Genomic DNA, 9848 nt, shown 5'->3' on the forward strand with positions numbered 1-9848 from the left:
GTCACTTTTAGGCCAGGCCAGAAAAGCATAGAATTTACCAGAACAGAATTCACTTCCATAAAGTACATTGCGGAAGCAAATTGAAGTTTGCAATCGACATTGATTTCATGATCACTGTTACTGACACCAGATTTTAAATCTCGATATTTTATTAGTTGTTTTTTTCACTTCCACCCGCTGCCTGACCATTAGCCTGATCTGGATTAGTAATCCAGTGACATTTACACAGCAGCACCATCTCTACATGGGAACCTATTGGAAACTGAGCAGGTAGTCAGAATAATCTCCATTACAGCCTCACATGTCATATTCATCTTTAAAGCAAGCATCCATCTATCAAAATGCCTATGTTTCATTCTTTCAAACTCAATATAAGTCTGACCTATTTACTTCTTAATGCTTCTGAACTGCTGCCTACATGTCTCTGGTACCAATTCATGAGCACTTAAAATAGCTTGTTTGACATCTTCAGGGTCTCTTGACAACTCGTCTGACACCGGAGCAAATACCTCACTCGGCCTGGCTACCAATTTAGTCTGAACTAGCATTACCCATCATTACTTGGACAATTCTATCTACCTCGCCAAGTTTTCAATGAAAAAAAGAAGGCTTCAGAATCTTTCTCATCAAAATGTGGCAGCGTTTTGACATAGCTGTATGTATCACCAATTCCCTTTTAATCTCCATCCTGCTACTTTGACTTTATTGACTAAATCGTACCTTCGAGTTCAACCTCTCGCTCTTTTAGCTCAACTAAAAACCTTCTGTCTCTTTTTCTCTTTTTCTTCTCTCTTTGCTCAGATACGAACCTTCTCCTTCCCTTTTCTCCGTCTCTCTTCTCTCTTGCTTTCTTTTTCTTCTCTCTCTTTCAATCTTCCTTTGTTTATCTTTAAACTCCATTTTCCTCAATTATAATTTAAGTTTTTCTCAGTCTACTGCACTTGTCTCTTTCTCTGACACACCTTAGCGTTTGAGTAATTCCCTGACAATTTCAGCTTTACTTTTGTCCTTGGTTAAACGCAAATCTATGTTCTTTGCTAATTCTAAAGGTTTGGCCTTTATTTTTCTTTCTAAACTTCCTTGGAAAAATTGAGAATCATCTTCAAATCCCTCTTAATTTTTTGAAGAACCATTTCTCTCACTTTTAATTTAACCAACCAGAAGTCTTCGAAATAGAACCAGTTGTCTTACTGACGTTTTATTTAAAGATCTCGGACACCAACGTGCAAATGTTTTAATATACTGTGCATTTTCTCATACCTCAAATCTATTCAAATCTACCCAAATGTCAGTTTGGATCTGCCGAAACCTGTTCAAATCGCGAACGAGAGCCCCTAAACTGTTACAACACAGGATTAACCACTCTCCTAATTTAAACCAGCCACACAGAAAAGGTTCACCTCATGCCATAATATCTTAAGTGTCGAGAGGCAAAGATCCATTTACAGAGTCACGATTTAAAGTAAAATTAACAATTTTGTTATTTAGGTCCAACAGAGAATAACAAAATAAACAACCATTTAGAAATGCCTTGGGTTAAACGTATCTTTTAAAACCCACTCGACAATACTGGTCTGATGAAAAAAAAAACCCGAATAAGGTTACAAAAAAATATAGTCATGTTTCAAAACCAGTCAGCTTTGTCGATTCCCCTTTGTAGATTTTGTCTGTAGATTTTACTCACGGTCAGCTTTGATGTTCTGCTGTGCAAACTTCTTAGAGACGGGTGCGTCTCGGAAGCTCTTCAACTCGCTGTCTATCTTTGTGGATGTCTTTAGCAGTTCTCCCCCTAAATGTTCAAAATATCCAGTTTCATACCACAACGCATCGGATAATTTCATTGATATTGATGCCATCAAATACATTATATTTCAATCTCGATTTGATTTCAGTCTGTTGGAGTATAATTTAATCTGTCTGGCTGAATTTGCATTTGAATTTGTTCCATGGCAACTCAGCATCACTATTGGTTTCACAGACAAATGTTACATTTTAACTTCTTTCAGAACACGTTGTGCCAGCTTCCTGTCTCCCTTAACTTGAAAGTATACCTCTACACCTTCATAACAATATCTTTTTTTCTGCCCTGCGTAGCTTTTCATAAATTTGATCAACTTAGCAAGTTCACACAAATGTATTTTCTGTTCCGAAAAAGACCCATCTTCTCTCATCCTTCCATTACTTATTTCGTTCTTTCCAGTTATCATTCCAATTACTTACAATGTTACTGGGATTCTTCGACAAAGTATTACATTGTGTGTGTGTGTGTGTTTCTCTTGTGAATAATCATCTTTTGTTGCACTAAGACGAAAGAAAGAGATGTAATCACACCCATATGAAGGAGTAAAAGTACAACGTTTCCAAGTTTTCTGATATCAAAAAGATGCTTAAAAAACTCCTTTATTCATTGATTGGGAAAGTGAACAAATGACGTTCATGGGCCAAACAGAAGTAATTTACTGAACATTTACTGGAGTCATCGAACGACCAGATATTTAATTTTCTCCTGGGAGTTTAAATTCAGCTTTGTTTCAAGTCTGAGTTGCATAATTTTTAAAATCAAAATGCAATCATCATCGGTGACAAAACCAGACGTTGTTGGAAATGCTCAGTAGTTTTGGCAGTATCTGTTGTGAGAGTGCAGATTGAACATAGCCTCGTGGAATGGGTCTGGGTTGTTTACTTTTTGCCAATAGTGTTCAGCGACGTGCCGGTTAGGTACATTGGTCATGGGTAAATGCAGAGGAATAGAGTAGGGGAATGGTTCAGGGTGACTTACTCTTCGGAGGCTCAGCATGGACGTGCTGTGTGAAATGGCCTGCTTCCTCACTGTAGGAATTCTATGATTCTATGATTTATTCATAAAAAGGGAGGTCGGTGCCAGGATCAAGAATGCCTCCGAGCATGCGCAGGGCATATTGAATTGGGAGGGGAAACAACCAGCGGTCGTCGTTCACATTGATATCAATGACATCGGTAAGAAGAATGGAAGGTTGAAAGGTCCCGCAAAGAAAGTTCCGGGACAGGTGGGAACTGTACAAAAATGAAAGTGTGCACCTTAACTGGAGGGGCTCCAACATCCTGGAAGGGAGGTGTGATCGTGCAACTCAGGAGGCTGGGAGCCAAAGCAGCAGGTCAGAAACTGAACAGAAAATAGATGGTGGTCGAATAAACAAGCAGGGCCAGTACAATGACCATGCTGAGGGAAAGAATCATAACAATTTAAAAATATGAGTAGAAAGTTCGAGTAAATGATAGGCTCACTGTTATTGGGGTGGAGAGCCTGTGCATAAAATATTTAAAAAAGGACATAGCAATGGAACTTATGTAAAAAAAATAAATAAAAGCGTGCAGTATTTGGAATAAAATGAATGAGCTGACAGCTCAAACAGAGATAAATAGATATGGCATGGTGGGGATTACTGAAATGTAATTACAGGAAGGTCAGGACTGGGGTGTTAAATGTCCACGGGTACAGTAGATGGAGAGTCTGCATTGGTCAATGGTCTTGTCAAGGTTGTATTAAGAAATTATATTAACACGTGGGACAAAAATGATGAATCAGTCCGGTTTGAAATAAAACACATTAAAAGAAACCCATTGGGAGGAGCATTTCCAGCCCAGAAACCCCCATCCCGGCAAACTACTTTCAAAGTCGAGAATAGCATGAACCAGGGAATAATGATGGCTCGAGACAAGGGCACACGAGTGATTATGGGTAATTTGAACATGCATATTGACTGGATTAATCAATTTGCAAGGGGAGACACAAAGAACGACTCATCGAATCTATAAGGGATTATGTCTTCGATTAACGCGTCATGGAACCAACCAGAGAACCGTTTTGGTATTCCGTAATAAGGAAGGAGTGGTAAATCATATTATCGTAAGGATTATCTTAGAAAGAGTGGCACAGCATGCTGGAGGTTCACATTCAGATTGAAACAGTGAAGACAGTCACATACGAGAGGTTTAGTGTTGGGCAATGACAACTTTACTGGCCTGAGGAAGCGATTTGCCCAAGTAGACTTTGCAAAAACATTAAAGTGCAGGACAGTTGATTAACAGTGGTAACTACTTCGGGAGATAATCAAGACACCTCAATTGAAGTGCAATCCTTAATGGATAAGGAATTGTAAAAGGATGAAAAGTGATCCATAGCTTAACAAGGAAGTCAACAATAACAAGACAGTGATTATTAGTATCGCCACTGCTCATCCAGATAATGTTCTTGGGACTCGGATTCAAATGTTGTTACATTCAATATGAACCTGAAATTAAGAGTCCATTGATGATCATGAAAGCATTGCTCATTGTTAGAAACAGCCATATATTTCACAAGTGTCCTTTAGGGACGGAAACCATCATTCCTACCAGGTCTCACCTATGTATAACTTCAAACCCACACAAATTTGGTTAAATCTTAACTGCCCTCTAGGGATGAACAATAAATTCTGTCTAACTGAGCGACTCCCTCATCCTATGAATAAATTAAAGACAAACGCTTGAAATACCAGCAAACGGTTACTAAAAACAACATTAAAATGGCTATGAAACAAAATGCGTAGAAAGCATAAGAATTGAAAAATAACATTTCTCGCAGTAAGACAAAAAGGAAAAGATTGTTAAAATTAAATATTGGCGTCTTAGAGGATGAAAACAGCGAGATTAGATTACTTACAGTGTGGAAACAGGCCCTACAACCCACCCATACCCCTAACCTCATACGACGGGCAAATAAGTACAGCCAATTCACCTGATGCGCACATCATTGGACTGTGGGAGGAAACCCCTGCCGACACGGGGAGAACGTGCAAACTCCACACAGTCAGTCGCTTGACATGGGAATTGAACGCGGGTCTTTAAGGCCATGAGGCAGTAGCGCTAACCACTGTGCCACCATGCCGTGAGATGATAACAACCAACTCAGAAATAGCATAGGCAAAACCAACGCTTCCTGTTTTCACATGGTTTTTAAGGTTTCTTTTTTAACGCTGTGACAGTTTGTTTCCGTTTCGAAAAATTAAACATTTTTTTAAAAAAATAAGGACTTGTGCCTTTATTCCAGAAAGTCTTGTCTGTTTTCTGCTCAGGAGAAGACTTTTCTGCTAGGAATATATTGAAGATGAATATTTATATTGAGTTAATTAGTTAAAGAGTTAATTTTATCAAATTTTTATATGTGTAATGTGTACATGTTTTTGCTTCCATTTTAACATTATTATCTATAGGAATTGAAAGGTAACATATAAATAAGGTGTTGTGAAAAATCCTGCTTCGAGGCATAATATTATTTAGGCCACAGAGAGGTTGGAGAGAAGATTTAGAAAAAAAGTACTACCCAGCAAAGCAGTCAGATAAATGGTGATTGTCAGGAAAGATAAGAAGGTACTTCAATGTCTCCGGCGACTATACCTCTATCAAAAAGATTTTCACTTTTTGGAACTGTTGAAGAAGGTAGTCTTTCTGAGGAAAATGGAAGAGCCGTCAGTTATTGGACTGATGGCACGATTTTTATATTAGGCAGCGTTAGAGAAAAGTGATCCATAGCTTAACAAGGAAGTCAACAATAACAAGACAGTGATTATTATTATTGCCACTGCTCATCCAGATAATGTTCTTGGGACTCGGATTCAAATGTTGTCACATTCAATATGAACCTGAAATTAAGAGTCCATTGATGATCATGAAAGCATTGCTCATTGTTCAGTCAGAGGCAGCAGCAGGAGATTCTGTGGCAGTGAGCATGAGTTTAGGATGGTTTGTGCTCGGCTTAAGAATGGCTCTAAACTTTTAAAGCACCTTGTTAAAGGTGAGACTGAATAGTCATAGATTGTTGTACATATTGGTAGGAATGACTTTTTAGGGAAAATATTAAAGCAGTACAGGGTGAATTTAAGAGGTGAGGTAGATTAAAAATAAAACTTTAAAAGTATTAATTTATGGTTTACTGCCAATGTCAGCCCCAACCGGTGGAGGAACGAAAGGTTAAAGGATAAAAATCAATGGCTGAAGAGCTGGGTTGTTGTTGAGGGATTTAGATTTTTGGAAAATTGGAATTTGTTTTGGAATAGAAAACACATGTTCAAAAAGGATTGTTCTAATCTAAACTGGAAATCAACCAATATCTTAGCAGGGAGATTTGCTCACTCTATATAGGGAGGCATTATATTGATAGAGAAGGCAAGGGGGTTATTCTAATTGGCAGTGTTAATGGACGGATGGATGGAGAAAGTTATGAATGTGAATAGAGCATGTCCATTAGAAACTAAAGATGAGACAGTCAGAGTATACACTAATTCTGAAGCACTAAGTTGCATTTATTTCAATGCAAGGGGTCTTATGGGGAACTTTGATGAACTCAGGGCATGTTTAAGAACATAGGATTGGGATATCATATTTATTACTGAAAGTTGGTGAAGAGGTGCTCAAGTGGATAGTGTGGTGCTGGAAAAGCACAGCAGGCCAGGCAGCACCCGAGGAGCAGGAAAATCAACGCTTCAGGCAAAAGCCCCTCATCAGGAAAGGGCTGTTGAAGGCCCTTTGCCCAAAATGTTGATTTCCCTGCTCCTCGGGTGCTGCCTGGCCTGATGTGCTTTTCCAGCACCACACTCTCGACTCTAATCTCCACATCTGCAGTCCTCACTTTCGCCTGAGAGATGTTCAAGATTGTCAATTCAACGTTCCAGGTGATAGGTGTCATAGAATGGATAGAAAAAGTGGAGAGGGGGAGGCATGCCGTTTTAGATTAAGGGATAAATTATTGGTATTACTGGAGAAGCGATTTCTCAAAAATGATCAGGTGAAATACATGGGTAGTGTTAAAAATAAGAAAGTAAAGATCACTTTGAAGAGATTGCACTATATGCTCATTTGTGACAAATCGTCCAATCAAAATATATTGATAGAAATTAAATATAAGAGACGAAAGAGTATGTTGACGTTATTGCACCATATGCTATCCAACAGTATTAAAGAAATTGAGAAACAGACATGTAGGGAGATCTCGGATATATGTAAGCTCAATAAGATTATGGTAATAGGGATTTTAATTTACGAAAGAAATGATTGGGACTACCATAGTGTTAAAAGGCTGAATCATGAAGAATTTGTCAAATGTGTCGAAGAAAATTTTCTTCATCAGTAAGTAGATCATCCTAATCGAGAAGGAGCAAAACGAGACCAGGTTTTGTGAAATAGGCAGGGCAAGTGACTGAAGTGAACATGGGAGAATACTTTTGGGTCTTGCAATCATAACTATTCGTGGAAAATAATACGCCTTCCATTAATATTATCTTTCTCATTGGAGTACCATAATTTTCAATGGTATGGGACAAGGACTGTCCCAGTTTGATGGGAGTAGACTTTTCGCAGGTAAAATAATGTCTGACAAGGGGGAGGCAGTCAACAGACTGACGACGTGAGTTGAGAGGCATTATGTTCCTGTTAGCGTGAGGGTAAATCTGGTAAGGTTAAGGAACCATGGATGACTAATGTTATTGAGGTGCCACTCAAAAATAAAAGACAAACTTACTTAGATACAGACAACTTTATTGAATTGAATCTTTTAAACAATATAAAGAGAATGGGGCACCATTTTGAGAGAAATAAGGAAAGCCAAAAAGAGATATGAGATAGCATGGGCAGATAAGGTTAATGATAATTCAAAGATATTGTGTAACTACATTAACAGCATGACTTAACCACGAGAGTAAGGCCTCTCAAAGATCTCGAAGGACATCGATGTGCTGAACCCAGGAGATGGGGAATAAAATTATCCCATTCCTGGTGCAGCAGACAGCAGCAAACACACACTACTGCCTGCACCTCGCATTCATCCAGATTGAACTCTGTCTGCTATTTGTCAGCCGATTGACGCATTTGATCAAGATCTTTTTGTAATCTGAGGGGGTCTCCTCATTTGTTGTCCCCAATACTTTCTGTGTCATAGCCAATATCATATTCATTCCTTCCCTTACTTGTTAAATCATAACTTTTGATGAACAAGATTATTTTGTACATTTTTATGGACCAGGCCCGACTCCTCCAAACATTTTAAAAAGGTCGCTCAGACCGTAGATTTGCTAATTGTTGAAGATAAGTGTATAGTGGATATCCCCAGAGTGAATCAGCTGGTCAGACTGCTGAGTTTTAAACAAAAAGAATTTATTTAAAGCATTAAGTAATGAAACATAACCAACCGAATATTGAATACTCAAATAACTCATCCGATCCGAACATGACACGCTTTCCCTACTTAATAATGCTGTTCCAAATTGGTTTCAACATTCCCAATAAACAACCCCCTTGGCACAAAGAGTAAAAATTACACAAACCAAGTTTACAGGTTACAAATTCACAGGACAGAAGGATGGGGAGAGCGTCCAGTTTCAACAGTGACTCTGACTTAAATAACCTTCGAACTGACTGAACTGCGCAGGTGGAGAGCTGGCCATGTCCCCTTGATTATACCCGTTTATTTTTAAGACTTGAAAGCCTTCTTCTTGAGGTTTTACCAGTTTGGTATAAACCAATGGACCCCAATGAGCCTTTCAAAATTGAGACATGTTGGAACCTTGGGTCGGTTCGAACCTCTCTGAAAAAAAATCAAGCACAACATAACCTTGTTAAGGGACCATAAAAAACTGAATCATTAATATCTAAAGATGTCCTCAGTTCTCAAAATCACCAAAAGTAGTGGTTAGTACACAAAAACACACATATGCCTTCACTTAGTAAAAAAATGCAAACCTGCAGAGCTACATCCAAATTCAGTGTGTGATACACCTACCACTGAGTGTGTCTATCTGTCATTAAAGTTGCGACAATGCTTTGGCAATCATGTTTTCAAGACCTGCCACAGGCTCAATTTTCAAATTCTGCTGCTGAAATTACAGGGTCGAGCTAAACAGACTCACATTTTTGTCCTTAAATTTCTCCAAAAGCTTCAATGGGTTATTGTTACAGATGCGTTGCTAATAATATAAAAACTGAAATGTTGTCGTGCCAACTCGAAGCTCAAAGTCTCTTTCTTAGGTGTTGAATATTTCTACCAATAACTGTTTAACTTGCTGGATAAATACCAATAAGTCTTTGTGTCTTCTCGTCGTCTTCCAGCAGGTGTGCAGCACCGACACCCACATCACTCGCATTTATAGCTACCTTGAAAGGCTTTGCTTAATCAGATGGAGCTCAAACCAAATGGAAGTTGCTTGTCCCACCTTCCAACTAAAGCCTTCCAACTGCGGAATTAGATATGCATCCTTTATTTAACTGCATTGACTTTGCGATAGTCCACATATAATCGTTGGGTACCATCTGGTTTCAGTAGCATGACTTAGGATGAGTTCTAGTCACTGTAACTCAGGTGGATTATGTCATCTTGGAGCATGTGTTCAATCCCCTTCAGAACCTGTGCCAACATTAGAGGATTATGCCAATAAGGATGCTGCTTAATCAGAACAGCATGTCCTTTCTCTACCTTATGCACAATTAGGTAATATTTCCCATTTAATTTCCTCATATCTCCCCATATAATACTAACAACTCTATCAGGTCATTTTATTTTATTTTTCCTCAGGGAGACTACTCAATAATTTATCCCAATTTTAGAAAACTTCCTCATTGTCCACTTTAATTTGAGGAACGTTCAATCCAGAATCCTCTGAACTTGGTTCTTCCTTCTGTACTGTAATCATTTAACACATTCTCCTCTTGCTGTCCGTTCCCTGTCAAAATACCTTTTGAGCATATTCACATGACATACTCTGTGAGATTCCTTTCTGCCTGGAGTCCCTATCAAATAGTTACCCTCACTCAATATTCTTTCGCATTTGATAAGTTTCACC

The sequence above is a fragment of the Chiloscyllium punctatum genome, chromosome 18 (assembly GCF_047496795.1).
Source record: "Chiloscyllium punctatum isolate Juve2018m chromosome 18, sChiPun1.3, whole genome shotgun sequence".
NCBI lineage: Eukaryota > Metazoa > Chordata > Chondrichthyes > Orectolobiformes > Hemiscylliidae > Chiloscyllium > Chiloscyllium punctatum.